The sequence below is a fragment of the Lepisma saccharinum genome, chromosome 6 (assembly GCF_977018435.1).
Source record: "Lepisma saccharinum chromosome 6, izLepSacc3.1, whole genome shotgun sequence".
Lineage (NCBI taxonomy): Eukaryota > Metazoa > Arthropoda > Insecta > Zygentoma > Lepismatidae > Lepisma > Lepisma saccharinum.
In genome coordinates this window covers 46,368,656-46,383,186 of record NC_139234.1, presented here as the reverse complement: position 1 = coordinate 46,383,186, position 14,531 = coordinate 46,368,656, and the positions used below count along the sequence as shown (strand labels likewise).

The following is a 14,531-nucleotide window of genomic DNA, read 5'->3' as shown; positions in this document are numbered from 1 at the left end:
CAAGAAGTTATGTAGGAAAAGGATGTGTTAAAAAGACTGAAGAAAGGGGTTAATAGAGAAATATACAAGAAGTTATGTAGGAAAAGGATGTGTTAGAAAGACTGAAGAAAGGGGTTAATATGGAAGGATACAAGAAGTTATGTAGGAAAAGGATGTGTTAAAAAGACTGAAGAAAGGGGTTCAATAGGGAAGATACAAGAAGTTATGTAGGAAAAGGATGTGTTAAAAAGACTGAAGAAAGGGGTTAATAGAGAAATATACAAGAAGTTATGTAGGAAAAGGATGTGTTAGAAAGACTGAAGAAAGGGGTTAATATGGAAGGATACAAGAAGTTATGTAGGAAAAGGATGTGTTAATAACACTGAAGAAAGGGGTTAATAGGGAAAGATACAAGAAGTTATGTAGGAAAAGGATGTGTTAAAAAGACTGAAGAAAGGGGTTAATAGAGAAATATACAAGAAGTTATGTAGGAAAAGGATGTGTTAGAAAGACTGAAGAAAGGGGTTAATATGGAAGGATACAAGAAGTTATGTAGGAAAAGGATGTGTTAATAACACTGAAGAAAGGGTTAATAGGGAAAGATACAAGAAGTTATGTAGGAAAAGGATGTGTTAAAAAGACTGAAGAAAGGGGTTAATAGAGAAATATACAAGAAGTTATGTAGGAAAAGGATGTGTTAGAAAAAGACTGAAGAAAGGGGTTAATAGGGAAAGATACAAGAAGTTATGTAGGAAAAGGATGTGTTAAAAAGACTGAAGAAAGGGGTTAATAGAGAAATATACAAGAAGTTATGTAGGAAAAGGATGTGTTAGAAAGACTGAAGAAAGGGGTTAATATGGAAGGATACAAGAAGTTATGTAGGAAAAGGATGTGTTAATAACACTGAAGAAAGGGGTTAATAGGGAAAGATACAAGAAGTTATGTAGGAAAAGGATGTGTTAAAAAGACTGAAGAAAGGGGTTAATAGGAGAAATATACAAGAAGTTATGTAGGAAAAGGATGTGTTAAAAGACTGAAGAAAGGGGTTAATATGGAAGGATACAAGAAGTTATGTAGGAAAAGGATGTGTTAAAAAGCACTGAAGAAAGGGGTTAATAGAGAAATATACAAGAAGTTATGTAGGAAAAGGATGTGTTAGAAAGACTGAAGAAAGGGGTTAATATGGAAGGATACAAGAAGTTATGTAGGAAAAGGATGTGTTAATAACACTGAAGAAAGGGGTTAATAGGGAAAGATACAAGAAGTTATGTAGGAAAAGGATGTGTTAAAAAGACTGAAGAAAGGGTTAATAGAGAAATATACAAGAAGTTATGTAGGAAAAGGATGTGTTAGAAAGACTGAAGAAAGGGGTTAATATGGAAGGATACAAGAAGTTATGTAGGAAAAGGATGTGTTAATAACACTGAAGAAAGGGTTAATAGGGAAAGATACAAGAAGTTATGTAGGAAAAGGATGTGTTAAAAAGACTGAAGAAAGGGTTAATAGAGAAATATACAAGAAGTTATGTAGGAAAAGGATGTGTTAGAAAGACTGAAGAAAGGGGTTAATATGGAAGGATACAAGAAGTTATGTAGGAAAAGGATGTGTTAATAACACTGAAGAAAGGGGTTAATAGGGAAGATACAAGAAGTTATGTAGGAAAAGGATGTGTTAAAAAGACTGAAGAAAGGGGTTAATAGAGAAATATACAAGAAGTTATGTAGGAAAAGGATGTGTTAGAAAGACTGAAGAAAGGGTTAATATGGAAGGATACAAGAAGTTATGTAGGAAAAGGATGTGTTAATAACACTGAAGAAAGGGGTTAATAGGGAAAGATACAAGAAGTTATGTAGGAAAGGATGTGTTAAAAAGACTGAAGAAAGGGGTTAATAGAGAAATATACAAGAAGTTATGTAGGAAAAGGATGTGTTAGAAAGACTGAAGAAAGGGGTTAATATGGAAGGATACAAGAAGTTATGTAGGAAAAGGATGTGTTAATAACACTGAAGAAAGGGGTTAATAGGGAAAGATACAAGAAGTTATGTAGGAAAAGGATGTGTTAAAAAGACTGAAGAAAGGGTTAATAGAGAAATATACAAGAAGTTATGTAGGAAAAGGATGTGTTAGAAAGACTGAAGAAAGGGGTTAATATGGAAGGATACAAGAAGTTATGTAGGAAAAGGATGTGTTAATAACACTGAAGAAAGGGGTTAATAGGGAAAGATACAAGAAGTTATGTAGGAAAGGATGTGTTAAAAAGACTGAAGAAAGGGGTTAATAGAGAAATATACAAGAAGTTATGTAGGAAAAGGATGTGTTAGAAAGACTGAAGAAAGGGGTTAATATGGAAGGATACAAGAAGTTATGTAGGAAAGGATGTGTTAATAACACTGAAGAAAGGGGTTAATAGGGAAAGATACAAGAAGTTATGTAGGAAAAGGATGTGTTAAAAGAACTGAAGAAAGGGGTTAATAGAGAAATATACAAGAAGTTATGTGAGGAAAAGGATGTGTTTAAAAAGACTGAAGAAAGGGGTTAATATGAAGGATACAAGAAGTTATGTAGGAAAAGGATGTGGTTTAATAACACTGAAGAAAGGGGTTAATAGGGAAAGATACAAGAAGTTATGTAGGAAAAGGTTGTGTTAATAAGACTGAAGAAAGGGGTTTAATAGAGAAATATACAAGAAGGAAGTTATGTAGGAAAAGGATGTGTTAGAAAGACTGAAGAAAGGGGTTAATATGGAAGGATACAAGAAGTTATGTAGGAAAAGGATGTGTTAATAACACTGAAGAAAGGGGTTAATAGGGAAAGATACAAGAAGTTATGTAGGAAAAGGATGTGTTAAAAAGACTGAAGAAAGGGGTTAATAGAGAAATATACAAGAAGTTATGTAGGAAAAGGATGTGTTAAAAAGACTGAAGAAAGGGGTTAATATGGAAGGATACAAGAAGTTATGTAGGAAAAGGATGTGTTAAAAAGACTGAAGAAAGGGGTTAATAGAGAAATATACAAGAAGTTATGTAGGAAAAGGATGTGTTAGAAAGACTGAAGAAAGGGGTTAATATGGAAGGATACAAGAAGTTATGTAGGAAAAGGATGTGTTAATAACACTGAAGAAAGGGGTTAATAGGGAAAGATACAAGAAGTTATGTAGGAAAAGGATGTGTTAAAAAGACTGAAGAAAGGGGTTAATAGAGAAATATACAAGAAGTTATGTAGGAAAAGGATGTGTTAGAAAGACTGAAGAAAGGGGTTAATATGGAAGGATACAAGAAGTTATGTAGGAAAAGGATGTGTTAATAACACTGAAGAAAGGGGTTAATAGGGAAAGATACAAGAAGTTATGTAGGAAAAGGATGTGTTAAAAAGACTGAAGAAAGGGGTTAATAGAGAAATATACAAGAAGTTATGTAGGAAAAGGATGTGTTAAAAAGACTGAAGAAAGGGGTTAATATGGAAGGATACAAGAAGTTATGTAGGAAAAGGATGTGTTAAAAAGACTGAAGAAAGGGGTTAATAGAGAAATATACAAGAAGTTATGTAGGAAAAGGATGTGTTAGAAAGACTGAAGAAAGGGGTTAATATGGAAGGATACAAGAAGTTATGTAGGAAAAGGATGTGTTAAAAAGACTGAAGAAAGGGGTTAATATGGAAGGATACAAGAAGTTATGTAGGAAAAGGATGTGTTAAAAAGACTGAAGAAAGGGGTTAATAGAGAAATATACAAGAAGTTATGTAGGAAAAGGATGTGTTAGAAAGACTGAAGAAAGGGGTTAATATGGAAGGATACAAGAAGTTATGTAGGAAAAGGATGTGTTAATAACACTGAAGAAAGGGGTTAATAGGGAAAGATACAAGAAGTTATGTAGGAAAAGGATGTGTTAAAAAGACTGAAGAAAGGGGTTAATAGAGAAATATACAAGAAGTTATGTAGGAAAAGGATGTGTTAAAAAGACTGAAGAAAGGGGTTAATATGGAAGGATACAAGAAGTTATGTAGGAAAAGGATGTGTTAATAACACTGAAGAAAGGGGTTAATAGGGAAAGATACAAGAAGTTATGTAGGAAAAGGATGTGTTAAAAAGACTGAAGAAAGGGGTTAATAGAGAAATATACAAGAAGTTATGTAGGAAAAGGATGTGTTAGAAAGACTGAAGAAAGGGGTTAATAGGGAAAGATACAAGAAGTTATGTAGGAAAAGGATGTGTTAAAAAGACTGAAGAAAGGGGTTAATAGAGAAATATACAAGAAGTTATGTAGGAAAAGGATGTGTTAGAAAGACTGAAGAAAGGGGTTAATATGGAAGGATACAAGAAGTTATGTAGGAAAAGGATGTGTTAATAACACTGAAGAAAGGGGTTAATAGGGAAAGATACAAGAAGTTATGTAGGAAAAGGATGTGTTAAAAAGACTGAAAAAAGGGGTTAATAGAGAAATATACAAGAAGTTATGTAGGAAAAGGATGTGTTAAAAAGACTGAAGAAAGGGGTTAATATGGAAGGATACAAGAAGTTATGTAGGAAAAGGATGTGTTAATAACACTGAAGAAAGGGGTTAATAGGGAAAGATACAAGAAGTTATGTAGGAAAAGGATGTGTTAAAAAGACTGAAGAAAGGGGTTAATAGAGAAATATACAAGAAGTTATGTAGGAAAAGGATGTGTTAGAAAGACTGAAGAAAGGGGTTAATAGGGAAAGATACAAGAAGTTATGTAGGAAAAGGATGTGTTAAAAAGACTGAAGAAAGGGGTTAATAGAGAAATATACAAGAAGTTATGTAGGAAAAGGATGTGTTAGAAAGACTGAAGAAAGGGGTTAATATGGAAGGATACAAGAAGTTATGTAGGAAAAGGATGTGTTAAAAAGACTGAAGAAAGGGGTTAATAGAGAAATATACAAGAAGTTATGTAGGAAAAGGATGTGTTAGAAAGACTGAAGAAAGGGGTTAATATGGAAGGATACAAGAAGTTATGTAGGAAAAGGATGTGTTAATAACACTGAAGAAAGGGGTTAATAGGGAAAGATACAAGAAGTTATGTAGGAAAAGGATGTGTTAAAAAGACTGAAGAAAGGGGTTAATAGAGAAATATACAAGAAGTTATGTAGGAAAAGGATGTGTTAAAAAGACTGAAGAAAGGGGTTAATATGGAAGGATACAAGAAGTTATGTAGGAAAAGGATGTGTTAATAACACTGAAGAAAGGGGTTAATAGGGAAAGATACAAGAAGTTATGTAGGAAAAGGATGTGTTAAAAAGACTGAAGAAAGGGGTTAATAGAGAAATATACAAGAAGTTATGTAGGAAAAGGATGTGTTAGAAAGACTGAAGAAAGGGGTTAATATGGAAGGATACAAGAAGTTATGTAGGAAAAGGATGTGTTAATAACACTGAAGAAAGGGGTTAATAGGGAAAGATACAAGAAGTTATGTAGGAAAAGGATGTGTTAAAAAGACTGAAGAAAGGGGTTAATAGAGAAATATACAAGAAGTTATGTAGGAAAAGGATGTGTTAAAAAGACTGAAGAAAGGGGTTAATATGGAAGGATACAAGAAGTTATGTAGGAAAAGGATGTGTTAAAAAGACTGAAGAAAGGGGTTAATAGAGAAATATACAAGAAGTTATGTAGGAAAAGGATGTGTTAGAAAGACTGAAGAAAGGGGTTAATATGGAAGGATACAAGAAGTTATGTAGGAAAAGGATGTGTTAATAACACTGAAGAAAGGGGTTAATAGGGAAAGATACAAGAAGTTATGTAGGAAAAGGATGTGTTAAAAAGACTGAAGAAAGGGGTTAATAGAGAAATATACAAGAAGTTATGTAGGAAAAGGATGTGTTAAAAAGACTGAAGAAAGGGGTTAATATGGAAGGATACAAGAAGTTATGTAGGAAAAGGATGTGTTAATAACACTGAAGAAAGGGGTTAATAGGGAAAGATACAAGAAGTTATGTAGGAAAAGGATGTGTTAAAAAGACTGAAGAAAGGGGTTAATATGGAAGGATACAAGAAGTTATGTAGGAAAAGGATGTGTTAATAACACTGAAGAAAGGGGTTAATAGGGAAAGATACAAGAAGTTATGTAGGAAAAGGATGTGTTAAAAAGACTGAAGAAAGGGGTTAATAGAGAAATATACAAGAAGTTATGTAGGAAAAGGATGTGTTAGAAAGACTGAAGAAAGGGGTTAATATGGAAGGATACAAGAAGTTATGTAGGAAAAGGATGTGTTAATAACACTGAAGAAAGGGGTTAATAGGGAAAGATACAAGAAGTTATGTAGGAAAAGGATGTGTTAAAAAGACTGAAGAAAGGGGTTAATAGAGAAATATACAAGAAGTTATGTAGGAAAAGGATGTGTTAGAAAGACTGAAGAAAGGGGTTAATATGGAAGGATACAAGAAGTTATGTAGGAAAAGGATGTGTTAATAACACTGAAGAAAGGGGTTAATAGGGAAAGATACAAGAAGTTATGTAGGAAAAGGATGTGTTAAAAAGACTGAAGAAAGGGGTTAATAGAGAAATATACAAGAAGTTATGTAGGAAAAGGATGTGTTAGAAAGACTGAAGAAAGGGGTTAATATGGAAGGATACAAGAAGTTATGTAGGAAAAGGATGTGTTAATAACACTGAAGAAAGGGGTTAATAGGGAAAGATACAAGAAGTTATGTAGGAAAAGGATGTGTTAAAAAGACTGAAGAAAGGGGTTAATAGAGAAATATACAAGAAGTTATGTAGGAAAAGGATGTGTAAGAAAGACTGAAGAAAGGGGTTAATATGGAAGGATACAAGAAGTTATGTAGGAAAAGGATGTGTTAATAACACTGAAGAAAGGGGTTAATAGGGAAAGATACAAGAAGTTATGTAGGAAAAGGATGTGTTAAAAAGACTGAAGAAAGGGGTTAATAGAGAAATATACAAGAAGTTATGTAGGAAAAGGATGTGAAGCCTGAAGAAAGGGGTTAATAGGGAAAGATACAAGAAGTTATGTAGGAAAAGGATGTGTTAAAAAGACTGAAGAAAGGGGTTAATAGGGAAAGATACAGGAAGTTATATAGGAAAAGGATGTGTTAAAAAGCCTGAAGAAGGGGGTTAATAGAGAATAATGCAAGAAGTTATGTAGGAAAAGGATGTGTTAAAAAGACTGAAGGAAGGGGTTAATTTGGCCTGGATACAAAATACACGCACACACTCACACATAAGTAGAGTAATGGAGGGAGTGTGGGGTTTGAGGCAATCCTACAAGATTCCTTAGCTCGAAAAAAACAACATAATTACCAACACTTGTGCACCTGAAAATTCAATGTACAGGAGGGCTAATTTGGGACTGGATCTGCAGTTTAAACTGGGATCCGAACCACTGTGTGGCTTCACCGGGCATCGAACCCGGGACTTTGGCTTAGGAAGCCAAGAGCCTCGTTTGACATGCGAGGCTCTTTCCAGAAGGTCACGTTTTACACCCTCAATGAAATCGTGTAGTTTGAGGACTAGTGAATATATTCTCCTTGCGTATGTATTATGAGTAAATGAGAGTATTTGGCAGGACAAGTTAGATTTTAATTTGATTGATTAATTGACAAATCGCGACGATGAGGATGAGTGGATGAAATTGATGAGGAGCACCCAGGCCGGGATTCGAACCCGGGACCCCTGACGTCGTATAGCGCTATGATAGCCACTCGGCCAGACGGAGGTCAGCTTCAGTATGTTTCAGTAGTTATATAATTTACGATTTTCATACATATTACATATATCAGACATAATTGTAATAATTAAATGTATATGCGGAAATTCGAAACTATTATCATTAGAAAAGAATGTGTGTAACGTTCCCTGTTGTTGACCACTACAAATTTCCAGACCGCATCACTGACACTATCCAGCGTGTTACATCTAGCATACCATAACACCACCTCCATAGTTAGGATCCTTGTCTCCTGACGTCATTCCGCGGGGAGAGGGAGGGGGAGTGTCAGTCGGCTCCTTTTGAACCGCGACCCGGCGTTTGTTCCGTTGAACGCCCGTGTAGAGCACAATGCATATTGACCAGGATGTGTGTCGGATATCGATTCTGGTCCAGTGTGTACGTGCGTGATTGCATCAGAATGTATCAGGGTGCAGGAAACCGCCCGTATCCGCTCCCTCTAAGGATGTAATTAAACGATCAAGTACCAGATCTAAGCGATCATTGGCGCTTGCACATCATGTGCTCACACACACACACACACACACACACACACACAGACATGATTATCACCTCCTTCATTGTCCCTCTCCCCTTGTTTGTGTGCATGTGTGACATTATGACAATATTATGAGTGTGTATGTAAGTATGTATGTGTATGTATATATATATATATATATATATATATATATATATATATATATATATATATATATATATATATATATGAGCTGACCTGAACCAATACCTATACCGATACTCCTACCGATTCCCACTGATATGGATACCGCTACTTGAAAATTGTAACATTTAAAGTTATTAATTTTTTTTTTATTAATATTAGTTTCTGCGTATTCCACTCCCAATTATGAAAATCGGGTCACCAGAGTTTTAGTTTCAGCGGCCCCGCAAACTATGGATTCCACACTAATATCGGTCGTGTTACATGTCACCCCGTTCCCACCCCAACCCCTAGAGGTGCCAGTGGTGTATTGGAGTTGAATGGCATTGGGAGTGTCATTATTCATTTTAGCGACCCCGAAAACTATGGATTCCACACTAATATCGGTCGTCTTACATGTCACCCCTTCCCACCCACACCCCTAGGGGTGCCAGTGGTGTATTGGAGTTGAATGGCATTGGGAGTGTCATTATTCATCTTAGCGACCCAGAAAATTATGGATTCCACACTAATATCGGTCGTTTTATATGTCACCCCCTTCCCACCCCCACCCCTACGTGTGCCAGGGGTGACTTGGAGTTGAATGGCATTGGGAGTGTCACTATTCATCTTAGCGACCCAGAAAACTATGGATTCCACACTAATATCGGTTCCGCAGTGCCGCAGAGTACATTGCACATGGGTACACTCACTGTATCTCCCAAGTTGTTGGAAGTGGTACTGTACCCCCTAAATTCTTTGATTCGAAAGGTAACCCTTCAAATAATTTGACAGACACAAGATGCTGTTTCTACGAATCTGTTTTTCGCAGCTAAACACAAAAAAGTTTATTTAGTCCATATTATCTATCTATCTAAAAAAAATCAAATTACCAAAGAACATATTACACTACACTAGCTCACTTGATTTGTGCAAATATGTAAAAATTGTTTTAGTAAATGCAAAACGATGGAATGTGGCCTAGAACTTTAACTGTTCGGAAATTGCATGTCTTTTAAATGGTAAAAACTATTGGAAATAACCATATTAAAAAAAAATCAAAATGTTATGGATATATTGGTAATATCAAGTGCTAAGAAGAACGGTTTAGAGACAATATGAGACAATCCTATACATTTTTCATACATGATGTCAATGAAATGACAGTTGTTGGATAACTTGGCAGAGTCCTCTTCTCATGTTACAGGGCAGGGTTTATCCATATTCTGTTCTTCTAACTGTATATTATGACCAGATGCTTGTAAAATAATATTGTTGTCTTTGTATGCCATAATGCAGGCAAGATTTTTATTCTTCTTTTTCCTTGTTTCTTGCAGGCTCAAGTCCATCATGTAACCAGCCGACCCATGCCCAACCATGTGATTATGGGGCGCCATGACTGGTGAACGATCGGCGCGCCGCCGACGGTCAAGAATGGAAGTGCGGTGCTCTTCGGTTCCAGCATGGTCGAGCGAGAGTGACTCGACAAGGAGTTTAGTAGCTAAAGGTGACGTGGAAACTAAAGCTGGTAAAAAGGGGGGAGTAATGTGATGTTTCTCACCGCGCTTGGCGATGTTGATATTTGCATCTGTCCAAAAGTTATGGTTGCTGAGCAATTGTAGTGTGCTTTGAGGAGAAACCGTGAAGAAGAGGTGGGAAAAACAATAATAAGAGAACAAAAAGCAACTTGTAAACGGTCGTGCTCACTACAGCCATCGTTACCAGAATCTCACGGTGAACTGACTCGGAAGATAACTAGATGAAAGAGTAATGCTTGCCGCCAGCAAGTTACGGCACAGAGAGGGCGTTACCATCAAGATGATGTAGTGACTCTTGACTGTCTTCTTTTTCCCTTTGCCCTCCACACCTCTTGCTTGCCGTTCATCAACAGATAAGACATGAAAAAGACTTGTGTTTACCAAGAGAGAACGGCATTTAAGAACACGTCACAGGGTTTTCAATAAATGTGGTGAATCTTCCAAGGGTCACTCAGCTTGATTCGAACAGTCTAGGAAGTGTACATGTGCATTGCTTTAATCTTTTTGGGGGTGAAATGCACCGCTTGTACATTTTATAAAGATCAACGTTCTAAAAACAACTCCATAGTTGATGTGCATTTCATATATTCGGTATATTTCTTCAAGGTATCTCACGAGATTTCGCGATTAGTTCCAAAGATGAACAAGATCAACTTGTTACTGTAACGTGGTGGTCATTTTTTTTTTGAACAACAGTATGAAAAAATAATGCAAAGGCAATTCTCAGTTGTTCTTAACCAGAAACATTCAATTCTGAATTACAAATGTTACTTTCATATCAATATTACACCTCGCAAATCAAGTCTCTTGTACTGTTTCATCTAGTCTTAGGTTTTTCTTTTTATTGTTGTTATTATTATTTTGCTGTATGGAGCGAGAAAATCCTAGCATAAATTCATTCAATTAAATGTGTTTTCACCATTTTTACATGTTGTAAATTTCAACAACAATTAATGATTAGTTTGGTGTATGTTTTTTAAAAAATGTAAGACTATGAATTGGAACCTCAAATACTGGAATGCATATGATAATGACTGCCTTATGTTAATTTATTGTAAGGTTCTATCCCTGATCTCAGTTTAAAAAGTAATGTTTTTTTTAGACAAATCAATCTTTATCTTGCTAGATTATACTAGTTTATAGTTCTGGAGAAACAGGGTCACATATAAGTATGCAGCTTAGTTTTCTAGTACAGAACTGTATGTGTTTTTTTTTTTTTAAACAGTATATTCCACTCCATACAAAATAATATTTTCTAATTCTAGCACATGTCGATCAACCATTTCACCTGCAGGTACAAACAGATAATGCATTTTAGTTCATTCCAATACTTTGTGATTTTATGTCATTTTTCCCTACAGTTATTATCAAAGACACAAACATCTAGTTCTTATATTATTATTAACTCTGGTATATTAAAATTTAAATCATACTATAAATAAAAATTATACAAACAATGAAATCACTTTTGTTACCGGTGTTAAAACATGAGGACCAAACCCATAGCCAGAATTTTGTTCATCCCTTATCAGAAGCCGCCATCTAAAGGCGAAAAAGTGTGGGTAGAAGCACTGAAGATGAATTTCTCAGTAGGCTATAACTTATTACTACATTTTATTTGCATGATTAGTAAAACTGAAGAACGAAAAATAAGTTGAACCATTACAATAAAATGAATTAAATTCAAAATCAAGTGTGTGTAATTATTAGTTATGTAATCTTGCTATCTTCACGAACGATTTCGATTTGCTTTAAGAAAGAAGAAATGAAACACCAATTTTAAATTAGAATAAGTTATTTAATATATTCTTAAGTAATTGTAAAATGCTTTCTTTAAATTGAAAAATCACACCACAATATTAAGCACAATCGAAAGTCTCTTATTTATAAATTGGGATTTAAAGCTCTCAATAAATTATAGTGTAATTTTATGATGCTAATGATAGAAGAAAGGTTAAATTATAATGGAATATTTTAATATACCATAAATCATATTATTGAACGATATGTTTGTTTAAATTTAAATGCTGGCAAACAAAGCTGAGTACTTCTAACATTTTCTCTATAATTTTTACCTCCGCAATTAGAAAAACGCAAAAAAGGTACATACATCGTGTGTTATACAGTGATATTTGTCTTGTACTAGACTAATGATTAATTTTACATTTGATTTAAGGTAATTACATCTTCAAATAGTGTCCGCATTTATACATGCGCACATGTATTGTATTATTCATTTGTACAATACAAATGGTTGTTCTTTTCATTTAAAAAAAATTAACTGAAGTCCTATGCATATTTTGTCGATAAACCACCATTAAATAACGTAAACATCGAATATTTGAGTCCTCAAATAATATGCATGTCCTTTTGCAGAATGTTTCCAAAGACTTTTTAGGTGGAGTTGGACATTTTTAGAATGTGAATTTTTTCAATTCTCTTTTATCGAAGAAATTGTGATGAATAAGTTATTATTACTTATTCTTGTGAAATGTGTGTACATAAGCGAAAATGTTTTTTTCTTTGTTCGCCTAAAAAACATGAAATACGAACGCAACGTGACCACCATACTAGTCAATCATTAAGATATTAAGGTGTGGTTCCTAGCCACGAAACATCATGTTATATAATGTTCTGTAAAAATAAATTTATAGTTATTTCTTCCTCAAAAGTTTGTTTTACTTCTTGGTGTGTTGTTCCAGGATTGTTTCCTGTAGTAACGTGTTTTTTTTTGGGGGGGGGCTCTATTAAATTACAAAGGTATAGAGTGGGATGCACAAATATTGCTCCACAAATTGTCCATTACATTTCTATTGAATTCTATGTGGTTTTAAATGGATTTTTATGTATAGGTATACTGGTGTAATGGTTATCAAGCTTGTTTATGGGATACATAAGTATTGCCAAGCAAATTGTCCATCACCATGTTTATTGTCTTTGTTTTACTCAAAACATAGCTTGAACATTTTTAATTTGAAAAACAAAACGATAAACAAGCTGCTGCCAACTTCTGTATTAGTATATGTAAAAATTCAATCTTTAAAAACAAGTAGGGTGCTTGAGAAAAATTAGTCATTGACAATTTGCTGAGCAACACTTGTGTATCCCACTGTTCCTTATTGCACTAAAAATGTTAGCTGAAAGGTAAGTAACAGTGGTGTTGCCAGCTAGTGCCCAGTTTGAATAAAAGGGTGTCTATACGTGAAAATATAGTAAAATGTAGCAATGACCTAAAGCATACCATCATATGCGAAATTTCTGGACACTGGTGGCATAAATTCAGTACCATCTACACTCATTTAAGGTTGCGTTGGATTTCCGCCACTTGGTACTACAGTAATACGACTTCAAAATATAACAGAACATCAATAATAAATTTCTGTCAAGTTACACACAACGAGTAACACTGGATAAGTACCATCATGCGCCAGCTGTGACCATTCATGTGAACTATCATTATCACAAAAAAAACTACCACAGCTACAAATATAAGAATTTGGTTGACTGAGGAACAACAATCGATTCCAGATACGTCTTGAAGCTTTCCTGGCGGCGAATGATCAAGAGATGCTCTCAATATATCGAACAGATCAGTTCCGGATAGAATTTCGACATGCACACACTCGCCATGAATTGTGGAAAGTGCTGGATTTCTGAAAAAAAAAAAAAAACTCTCTTTAGTCTTGACTGTGACCAGTGTTCAAATTAAATAAAACATAGAGTCCAAGTGGGTTCCAATTGCAGTCTATATTTCAGTAAAAAAAAGGATTAAAACGTTACATTGCTTAGTGTCTTTTTTTATACTGAAATATAGAGTGCCTTGATCAGCATAGTAGTGTTTCTTTTCTGTCATGAAATCAAGACTTTATCGTGTTAACACTATTTTGAGGTGAATGTATTGAAATCGACATATCATTTTTTGAAAACGTAATACCAGCTTGTGTGTAACTAATACTTCCATGATTCCGGTAGTAACAATTACCACTTTCAGTCTTTAACAGTAAGCAGTGGCGGTGATTAGGGGGGTCGGGGGAAGTAAGCTATCCTTGTCCCTCCAAGTTTTGGCACCTTGCCCCCCCCCCCCCCAATTTTGGAACTCAATCACCGCCAGTAAGATATAATACAAAAATATATGATGTGTGCTATACAGTGATATTTGTCAAAGGAGAGGAAAATTTATCTCTCCAGGTTTTTTTTATTTCAAAAATCCTGAACACAGAATAAATCCATTTCATATCAGAATATCAACAATGAAAAATGAAAAATAACATTAAAAAATTATCCACACACACAGCCTATAAGAAGAATACTAATGACAGTAAATTTTACAGCTGTCTGGTGCATGCCGTTTTGAAACTTTGTTTGAGAGATGGAAGCCTGGAAAGGAATTCGGAAATGTCGTGCATGGAAAATAAATTTAAGGGTTGTTTGAGGAATTTAGGTTGTTTTCTTTTGGCCTTCTCTGATGAAAAACTGTTTTGGAAAGGGCCACAGAGTGGAAAAATGATATTTGAATTATGGTAAAAATATTTTTTAAGAGATTACTAACCATTTGACATGCCTTAAAAGTTACAGCTAAAATTGTATATAAAGAAATATCACTATGACGTTAGTTTCAAGAGCGGCTAGCGATAGAGGCAGCAACTGCGTGCGTGTGTGAGTTTGATGCTTTCTT

The 14,531-nt window shown here is 34.8% G+C and overlaps 1 protein-coding gene across 1 annotated transcript in view; it reads left to right on the top strand.

The window, feature by feature from the left end:
- Positions 1–12,518, top strand: part of Toll-6 (Toll-like receptor 6) — a 205,284-nt gene extending 192,766 nt beyond the window's left edge. Inside the window, exon 2 of the mRNA XM_083123850.1 lies at positions 9,656–12,518. The gene's annotated coding sequence lies outside the window, so the exon portion shown is untranslated. The remainder of the gene's footprint in view (positions 1–9,655) is intronic.
- The last annotated feature ends 2,013 nt before the right edge of the window (positions 12,519–14,531 follow it).